The sequence below is a fragment of the Caretta caretta genome, chromosome 4 (assembly GCF_965140235.1).
Source record: "Caretta caretta isolate rCarCar2 chromosome 4, rCarCar1.hap1, whole genome shotgun sequence".
Classification (NCBI taxonomy): Eukaryota; Metazoa; Chordata; order Testudines; family Cheloniidae; genus Caretta; species Caretta caretta.
The window spans coordinates 106874153-106885000 of NC_134209.1; the positions used below are offsets into that span (position 1 = coordinate 106874153).

At 43.5% G+C, this 10848-nt stretch overlaps 1 long non-coding RNA gene across 1 annotated transcript in view; it reads right to left on the reverse strand.

The window, feature by feature from the left end:
- Positions 1-7914: 7914 nt before the first annotated feature.
- Positions 7915-10848, reverse strand: part of LOC125635986 (uncharacterized) — a 4738-nt gene continuing 1804 nt past the window's right edge. Inside the window, exon 2 of the long non-coding RNA XR_007356446.2 lies at positions 7915-10178. This is a non-coding gene — a long non-coding RNA (uncharacterized LOC125635986). The remainder of the gene's footprint in view (positions 10179-10848) is intronic.

Consider the following 10848-nt stretch of genomic DNA (forward strand, 5'->3'; position numbering starts at 1 on the left):
AAAATACGTAAGCCATATTCCATTGATCTAATGTCAGACTGACTGAAATATGATACTGTTACATTGATGTCAATATCTTTCTTCTGTAATCATTAAGACCCTAGCACAAAATCAAACTAAAGTCCATTCTATTTCAGACATCACACTCCTCTAGAAGTTATCTGTTCTGTAGCAGCCTAAAATTGTACAGCAAGTGTGAAAGAAATCAGCAACATTACAAATATTTAGGAGTGCAGAAGGATACTTTGTTATGATTAAATGCTTTATTGGGTTCATATAAACAGAGAAATATCCCTAAGAGCTATGTTTTGTATCTGAATTTAATACAACTGTCCTGCAGTATATAAAAGAAATGAAAACTGGGAATAAGTCTATACAAGCATCTCAGGGTTCTGATTCCTTCAGCCCATCAAAATCTCTTATTGGGTCAAATCCTAAAATCTTTACTGTTTTTACTAAGGCAAACTCCCATTGATCTCAATTTGGCCTATTACTTGTATAGGCTTATATTCAAACAGTTACCTGATGGTACCCTATCTAATTTGTCCATTAATCTATCAGTCATGATATGCTATTACACAATTATATACATTAGCACATACAATTTTTTTACATTATATACAAATATTAAAAAGATATAATAGCATGTGCATAATCTAGTGTATGTTATTTAAAACATGAAAACACTTCTATTTAAATCAATGCAGATTTGCATTTTATATTCCAACATCATCATCAAAATAGGATATCATATTGATCCAGGAATGACCACTTGATATCACATCAGCAGTAATATGACTCTGTCATTTGTTGACATATGGGAATTATTTTAGAGAAAATCATATATACATACTAATACACGAATATATTCAATGGTTAAACTGTACTCAGCTGTTTAATGTAAAGATGTATTTTTATATTCTAATAACAATATAAAACACAATCTACAAAACACAATGTGAATTTTGCTACTCGGCTCAGTTGTCTCTCCCTAGTTCCATTCCTGCTTCTTTCCACAGCTTTTTTCTCTAAACTCTCTCTTATTTTGATACCTTTTTGACACTGATGTGGCCAGAGCGAAACAGAGTTTTCTAAGGACAGGATGGGAATTTCATTAGAACCTGTGTGATTTAGGAGCACAAGACACAATTTCACCCCAAGCCTCACCAAGTTTGTTTCGAACCTGATCTAAAGCCCACTGAAGTCAATGGAAAGACTCCCATTGAGTCTCTCAGGTTCAATTAATACCTGTTTCTCATTAAATAATTCCTGACACCATACTTCTAGGACTCCTAAGACACTTATTGTCTTCAGTGGGCTTTGGATCAGTGCCATTAAAGAGGATTATCTCTTCTCTGTTCCACAAGATGATGTCTTTGCATATACACCTCCAAATCACATTGGCTTTCCCCCACCTCCCTCCCAACTAGATCATATCCAAAACCCCTGCAGTCTTGGTCAGCATTACTGAGTTATGTGAATCTCCTCACATTCAGTCTTATGTTTTGGATTACATTACCTTACATGTATTACCAACTTGATTTTTCCTGGTGGAATATCATTTTAAAATTTACCCCAAGGTTAGTGCAGAGCATTTTAACATCTTCGTTGAGGGCCACTACATGCAGAGTCCCACAGAGTCCATATTCTCTCTCTCAGTGGTAAAATTCCCACTGACTTCAGTGGGAGCAGGATTAGCTCCAATGTATATGTAAAGCCACAAGATGTATGACATCTTGGACAACAATGTCATCAATATCCTGATGATACTCAGTTTTATACTTCCTTTTCATTGAACCCAGAATATACACTCTCCCATTGTCTGACCAAAATTGGGGTCTAAATGAAAATGAACTGATCATGAGCCATCCCAGATAAGACAGAAGTCCAGGGACACATCTTGAGGAACTACCAGAAGCTATGTCTCTGCCATCTATTGAGATGTACTTCATTCACCATCTTCTGAGATCTGCTTTTACTAAAATGGTTCACAACCTCAGAGCCCTAATGAAGCCATTGCTGCTTCTGGACTCTAATGATACTGCAGTAGCCCATAGTGCCTTTTATCATCTGACTGATCTGTGACCGTTCCTTTCTAATACGGATTTAGGGCTATCACTGAAGACCTCTTGGAAGCTTCAGCTAAGGTAGATGAAGCAGCCCAGCTCCGTGTGGGACAGGACTGAGAGCATGACACCTACGCTCAGACCCCTTTACACTTCCAGGTGGAGTTCAAGTTTCAGGAAACAATCTCTGAAGACTCTAGACCTTGTTATTGATAGATCACTTCTCACTTTACTGCAGCAGTGCATTTCAAGGTCAACCCTACATCCTGGAGGGGATAAAAGCATATATGACTGTGGTAAGGTCTATTTCAGTTAGAAGTAACTATCCCTAGGCCAGGAGAACCCAGCACAATGGGAATCTAGAGACAGTAAGATTATGAAATTGTGATGCTCTGATACTAAGCATAGGTATACCCCTCAAAGATTTAAATCAGATGGTGAGCTCTTCCGGGCACAGATCATGTGTTTGTCTGGATTAACTATATCCCAAACATACATAAGTATATACATGCTGTTCATTCTCTTCCATATAGCTACTTTCATAGGTCACATTGTATTATTTCTCTGTCCCCCCTGACATGTTCAACCCATGCCAGTACACTATCATATAGTCTGAACATTCAATGTACCATTTACATTTCTATGAGCTTGAGAAATGCCTGTAAATAAAAAAAATCTTACAGATGGTTAATAAACTTCTTAAATAAAAGTGCCTAACTCTTATCCCTTCAGCAACTGTCTAGACACAGCCCCACAATATACTCATTGTATTTAAGTGGCCCACCACTCAGTTCATGCCAGAGAGCACACACTTGGAAAATTGGATTTGGGGAAGACGTCAGTAGGGCTTGTATAAGATGTTGTACTAAAGTCTATGAGCCTAATTGCTACTTACACTCACCTGCTCTGATAATGTAAAGGGCTATATTTACACTTACTTTAAGTTCCTTTATATTGACAGGAAAGCGTAAAGGCTCCTTAGTATGTAAATGAAAAATCAGGCTCCGTAAATCTTACATCCTACTGCTCTTTCCTTCCACCACTACCTTGTAATTTGGTCATTCAAATACTGCTCTATCTGCTGTCGCCCCCAAGAAACAGCCCAGTGACCCTTCCCCACATCTTTCCCACTCACTGGATTCAGCTACTGGTGTTTGATTCCATCCCTCCCCAGACACACTCTGTGTATTCCCCTTGCAAGGGATGGGCCTGACATAACCCATGTTTCATCAGAGGAGGCTGTGGCCCTCATTTTGACTGAAATAAAAGTACAGTACTGTTTTATATTACTAGTGTGACAGCTTTTGTTGTACTTTCTATTCCAGCACTCATGTCTGAAAAACATTAATTTTATCTATCTATTTGAATGAAACCAAACAGAACAGACCTTTCTGCGACAGCTGGTGCTTTACCTTGTCTGTGGATCAGCCTACAATACAGAAGTAACAATACTGTAGCTGGAGCTAAGGGCCCAACCCTGAAACGGGACGACTATTGAGTGACAATGGTAAAGAATCAGAGAGAGTCGTTTTCCTCTAACCCGAAACAAAACTCCCTTAGATAAAAGAAAACAGTACTATTCCTGAACAACTACTTTGTCTTGCACTTCTTCATGGTAGAGTTTTTGTCTAGAATATCCCCCTGGCCCATTCCTGCCTGGCATCCTACAGATTTAAGGGGATGGTGCATATACCTTCATATCTCCCTTCAACTACCCTTTTTTTTGGAGTGAGGGTATGAGCAATATTTAACACCACATTATAGATCCAGACAAGTCACCAGTTTCATCATTCAGACAGATCTGGCCATCTCTCTGCTGGGTATTGTCCAGCTGATGCACTTGGATTATTAAATCTGAAAGGTATAGATTCCTGTTCAATAGATTTAGGATTCTTCTCAACAGGACTAGCTCCTTTTACTATGATCATGGTGCATTGCTCCTAGCTACCACTCCATTTATGATCAGTAAAGGCATCTGAGAGATAATCCCTCAACATGGCAGGTTTTGTTATAGCATTCTCGCCAAGTACTCTTTGACTCTGAAACACATTTCTCCTCTGGTCCATCAGAACCCAGATTTGTGAACTGTTAGGACTTACTACAAAGTTCTCCTTTTCTTGCAAGTATTTAAGAGAGGCAGGGTGAGGTGAGAAAGGAAGGATTTGTTAATTGGAGTAAAATGGAATTAGGGAGTGGGAATGAATTTTGATTGCACACGTGGTCACCACTGTATTTTAGCAGTTAAATGTAATTGCTGATTGTACTCTTTTAATAGTGGTAGGGGCACCGAGAGCACAGGGTAGTTAATCTTAGTATGTATAATCTTAGCAGATCACCAGGGCCACATAATGCTTCCTGAGTACCCCCTCCTGGCTAGGGTTGCTTCTGTGGTTCTCATACCTCTATTTCCCCTTCAACCAGGCTCCTTGAAGGACTCACTCATTCACCAGTGATCTTCTAGGTTCACATCCTTTAATTCACACTTCACCAGTTCTCCACAGCCTGGGAACAGACTTTGCCAAAAAACAGAACTCAGAAGTCCAAACCATCCACAAAATGTTTCTGCTCACCTTCCCTTCTTTAACTCCCATTCACAGGTTTTATTTGGCTAGGGCTTTGCAGGAGCCAGACTTGCTCCTCAGAGCTGCGCCTACTGGTCCTAGGTCCATATAATCACCTCGTTCCTCAGCTTCCCCAGTTTACTGCCAGACAGCTTGCCATCTGGCAGTCTCAATTACTCTTTCTTAGCCATATGCCTCCTTGTACCTTCCTGGTGCCTTTTATATTGGAATCACTTAATTGCTCTCAGGTGGGGCATATCCTGTAATCAGGGCTGGCTTAGGCCCAGTCTCTCCAGCCCAAGGCCTAGTCACCTTGTTACAGTAAATTTTTAAAATCTAAATCCATCAGTCGAAATAAAGACTAGGGCCACACAGCAATTCAAGGCCACACAGCAATTCAACCAAGCTTGGAACCAGCTAAAGACACCACTTCTTTCTTCTGTACAGAGTACCTTGAGCAGTCTCAGCTATGTTGGAATATAGCTATGTCACAGTGAAAAAAGCTGATGGCCCAATATTCTTCCCTCAACCAGTGTAATTAGAACTGGGTCCCTTGGTTTACATCTGAGTAAGCTATCAGCTGCATTTTTATGGTTAAAGAAGAAAGTTTGAGGCCTCTTTGGTGTCTTGTGGCCTCACATTCCTTAAGAAGGACAAATTAGCAACAGAATAAAAAATTCCCTCTAAGGTTGGTAGCACTGGTCTGATCTGTTGACCTATGAGCAGCAGAACGAAGTTCACTTCAGTGACTCATGGCAGAGGAGTGGGGGAGAGAAGAAAAGTTGCCCATGGCTCAGTACAGGGGGTCTTTTCATTGTAAAATTCTCTTAGTAATCTCTACCACTCTCCCTACTGGTCCATTCCTTTCCCTGCTTGTCCATTGTGGGTGGTGGGGTTGGAAGTTATAGGCCTGAAACCAGACTGTATCCTTAAATTCAGAGTTGCCAAATTATGGCTTGTTGTCACTGGATGTTTCTTCTGTAGTGCCAATGAGAAAACATGTCTTACCTTTTCTATGACCTTTTGATTTGGAGATTATATCTTTCACCATGAGAAGAACAAGCCTTTCCCCCTTCTTACTTCTTCATTTAACCTCTTTAGATCTACACAGATACAGACATGCCCATTCTGATTAATAACCACCATAGGGATTTGTCATTGTGATAGTCTCATTAATGTGCCCTGTCACACCTTCTCCTCTGTCCTATCCAGTTCTTCCACTTTGGGAAGTAGAGGGCTTGATTGTATTATGCACACAGAGTATGGTTTCTTCTTTCAGCAGGACCACACTGGTTCTCCTTTAAGTTATTTTCAGTGACCACTCTCCCAACTGTCTCTACATATTTTATCAAGCCTGTCTCAATAGATATGGTTCAATCTACTTATGATAATCTCATTAATGACAAATATTCCATGCCCGTGTAGCTACTTTAAGCTTTGAATTGACACTGGCCATTTATCTGTCCTTCGGGAACACTAAGGGCCTGATCAAAATCCACTGAAGTCAAAGTCAACCTAAAGAGATTAAATTGGTTTCTACTGACTTTAGCTATCTCTGGTCCAAGCCCTGAAGTAGGCTATGCAATCCTAGCTCTGCCCCCTTTCTCAAATAGTATTCCATACTATTTTTTCTAGAACTTTTGGTACATGTGTAATACTTTCTCCTACTGTGTACTACTCTGGGTGTGCCAGACAGTGTCTACTAAAGTCATGTGAATGTAAGATGCACAGTGAATGAAAGAAGGGCTAAGTAAAGGATTCTCCCTCTACAATATCCACCAAGAATCCATCAAGGATTCTCTGTGCAACTGACAAAATACTACCTATAAAGCTGCAGGGGAAAGACCAGAAGGCTATTAAATAGGGTTATTTGAGAAATAGTGTGTGACCATGCAATTAAAGATTGGCGCATAATACAGGGGCAGGTGAGCAATAAGGTTGAATGGGCCACCTATACTTTCCTTGATTTGGAGTCCTTAACTCTGCTAACAGGGGCTTTTGTTTGTACTTTCCTAGACCTATTTAAAAGGCAAAAGAAAAGAAATGGCCCAATCTGTAACTGTTTGGCCAGCCACTTCCCGCGCCACTCACGGTGCCCTGAGTGCCTTCATTATTGCAGAATTATCCTTGATGGCTTTTCTGACAGCTGAGGCTCACTTGCAGCAAATCACGGCAGTACCTCGGTTTCCTGCTGTATGTTACCCGTAGTAACAGGCGGCGTTGGGTTGGACCCATCTCCTCTGGGCTTTTGGGGAGAAAGCAGCCCCTTCTTCTCTCGTCCCCAGGACACTCATGCTGCCCCGGCTATATAAGCAGCTGCCCATTGAGCTCTTCTCCAGCTCCCTTTCAGATCCCCTTCTTGCACTGCCTGCCTAGTGAGGGCTAGTATTTCCTCCGGTTTTATTGCAGACGGAAAGGCCTCCCTGCCTAATCTAATTCCCCTCTCCTTTGTCACAGGCAGATGTCACTTTTACATCTGTGCGTCTGTTCAAACGCCCCCCCTCCAGCCCGGCAGATGTTACCACCGGTAACGGAACGCCAGCCAAAAGTAACGCGCAGGTCCCTCTGCTGGAGGGAGCCTGTTGTGTGCCAGAGGCGAGCGCTCCCCTGCTTCTTTCCTGCGGGCAATCCCCCCTGCAGAGACCAGCCCCAACACATGCCCCCAGAGCACGCCCAGCATACCTGAACATACGTGCCAAAAAGCGGTCCTCTGCACACTCCTATAAAACACAGCAATGAGGCACAGCGAAAGAGGAACGTTCATCAACTCGTAACACAAACTCAGCACAGAGCCCCACAATTACACACACAACAAACGCTCAGCCAGGCACAACACACCAATGCACACACCGTACGCCTTTCCTCGCACATTGCATGTAAGTAGTAATACTCTTACACGCACGTAACACAGAGTTCACACATGAACGCACGCACAGACCACACCATTCACTAGCCTGCAAACAACTTTCTGAGAGGCTGAAAAAATCCATTTTGTACTAGACGTAGTCCAGGAATTAACCACTTCTGAAACGAACTGCCAACCCCCTTGCTTCAATAGGGCTTCTTACACTGGTGACTTTCGAATGGGTCGAGCTATGTCAGTATAGCTGTACTGGTGGTGCAAACCTTTAGTGTAAATGCACTGTACTGGGAGATACAGACACATCACGTCTCCACCCGCCCTCTCACCCCGCCCCCCCCGGCAATGCCTCAGTTTCCCCACAATACTTTCTTCACACGCGCCCACTCCCTCTGACACACAAACATAGACACGTAGTCAAAACACCTTCAGACTAATCAAGCCATGTTGTCTACAGGCTGAGAAAGAAGTGTTTATTTGTCTTCTATTTTAGGTGCTTTGGAGGAACTCAAATATTATGGGTATTTAGATAGATAGATAGATAGATACACACACTGTAGCATATACCCATAAAAGCACGTCGGAATAGTTAAATGTAAGTTAAACGTTACAATATGGTGAGATCTGGGGAGGGGAAAACCAACATAAAATTCACTCGCATTGAGAAAAATGTTATTGACCACTATTTTTGTTGCTGTTTCTTGCTGTATATTCTGGGGAGCTAGTCTGATAACTAACAGATTCATCTGATCCGGCGGCATGATACAGGTCAGAGGATAGTGACCTGCAGTAATGATCCTAATGGCTAAAAGAAAAGCCCCATTTTCCTCTTTTAACCAAATCGACGACTGCATAGTGAAAAATCGACTCCGACGTGACATCCACTGCGGAATAATTTGAAGGCTTCCCCCAAATAAAGCAATCAAAAAGAAATTCTCACTGGTATTAATATTTTATTCATCCCCATGTTACTGTGTTTAGCCTGCGGTAAAACAGATTCATAGAAGTGAGACATTATGGGCCTGACAAGCGTTTTCCCATGAATTGCTACTCCAATACAATGGCATTTTGTTTGCTGTTTTGTTTCGCTGTCCTCTAACATTCTTTCTGACTTTCAGGGTGGAGGAAAAGATTCTCCTCTCTGAATAGCGAAGAATAGGAAAGAAAAGTTTTAAAGAAACTTTCAGCCTTGTTTCATTCCGGTACTTGATAACATGTAAACATTCCCCCGCTTCGCACAGTCCCTGACTTTCCTTTGTTTTGAGCTGTTTTTGCTTCTAGCATTACTTCTGTCCTTACTGAGTCAGTAATCTGGGGAGAAAGCTGCACACAGCTCTCTGTTTCTCGAGCCTGTATGAGTAAACAGCCAGGCAGGGAACTGTCCCCAGCTCTGGTTGGCTGGATTTGAATTTGTGATCTAGACAAAAGGTCTCTTTTGGAAAAAGGCTACTAGGGGCTCTAATTCTATTTGTGCCGCTTGGAAATCAGAAGGGGTTTTTCCACACTTCATTTTGATTCGATTATTTCTTACGGATGGTTTCGCTCTCCCCTCACCAGACGCGTGGGGGAAGGCTGCTGAAGCAGTTGGCCTATAGTTGCAATAATCAAATTAACCATTTGCTACAACTTTTAGGGAGAGCAGCTCGCGTGTAGAAAGAACAACTGGAAACAAAACCCAGGGGCCGGAGCCTGTGCGCCTCGGAGAAGCCCAGCGTGACTTTCATCTGCAGAGGCGAATCAAAACATCCACAAAAGATTTTACACTGGAAAAAAAACACACACACAAAACCCTCCTCCCATAAATAAAGCCGCAGAAAGGAGATAATAGAGTCAAGTGCATTAGCTCAGCGGACCGTAGATCGGCTGGAAGATCCTCCCGTGTAATGACTGGGCATGAGGAGCTCACTCCCCTCAGAGGCAGCACCGTTTGGCTTTGCAGGGCAAAGGGGCTGGCGGGGGGATTGAAGGAGGAGAGGGACAGGCCACGGCTGGCACGATCGGGGGCAGAGGTGGGAATGGGGGAACGGGCCCAGCTGGCCCGACGGACGGGGAGACAGGGGTGTGTGGAGTGAGCTAGGCACCGCTGAGAACCCCCGGGCTGGCAAGAACCAGGCGCTGAGCTGGGAACGGGCCCTGCCGAGCAGACTGAAGCCAGACAGGACTCGAGCACCAAGCTGGCGAGCCTGGATCCGGGTAGAGGGAGACAGGGCTGGGCCGAGGACAACATGGAAGGGAAGCGCCTTCTACAGCGCTGGAGCAAGCGGGCTGGCACGGCGCGCAGAGCCGCACTGACTGGTGTGGGTAGGGGCAAGAGCCGAGGGCGAGGCATTGCCAGCGAGGCTCTCCGTAGGTAGCCCTGAAAGCCCCGGACTGGTCACAGTCACGGCCGCGCGCTCATGCGCCCACCGCTGCAGAGCCCTGAAGTCCCGGCTCCTAGGCTGAGTGGTATGATCACATACCAGACAAGGGCCCGTCACTCTCCACGCTGCATGTGTCTTTAGCGCCATAAAATGTGCCTGGAGAGCAGGGTCTCTCTTCCCTCCACGAGGTGTGATGCGTCCCTGAGGGTCTCTGCACGGAAGGCCTTTCGAGGTCCAAAGGAAGGTTTTCCATTGTCCTCAGTGGCCTCTGGATCAGGCCGTAAATCTTCGCCTATTTACTTACACTCCGCAGCGTGCCAGAATGTTGTTCCTGGGTGAAAGATAGAGGCCATGAATTACAAACAAACAAACAGCCAGGGAAACATTCCAGGCCAGATCCAGGAAAGAGCAAATCAGACAATAAGTGCCCTGCAAGAGACACACTTTGAAATTCTTAAAAATTCCATTTGTTGTTTCAGAGGTGAATAGGTACCTCCCTGACCCAAATGTGTATTCATATTCATGAGCGCGGGGGTAAATAAAGACAAATCCCGGCTGTAATAAAACACTTAGATTCACATCACTCTTTGCTGCCCTTTAGTTTGTGGGGACTGAAGACAGATGCTTGCATCGCTTTTCTCCTCTTGTCTGCTGACCATAAAGAAAAAACCATTTAGACCTCGCAATTTGTTTCCAGCCTCGCACCACAACCATGTTCACATTTATTTTCATTTCACCGATGCACAAAAAGTGTCCACGGGCCACCAAACGCCGTTCTTTATCAAATACACATTGTACAACATGCAAGGGCAATAAAACTATCAGAGCTCACCATAAAACTATCACCAGGATCCTCAGTGGCTTAAGAATCTTTTTTCTTTCTTTTATTAGTCACCGGTAACTTACAGTGACATGCACAAAAATAAAACCCCACTCACTGTTTTAATTAAGTACGCTTCGGAGTATTTTTAATGTATAATAAAACACTGTGTAACAGAAGA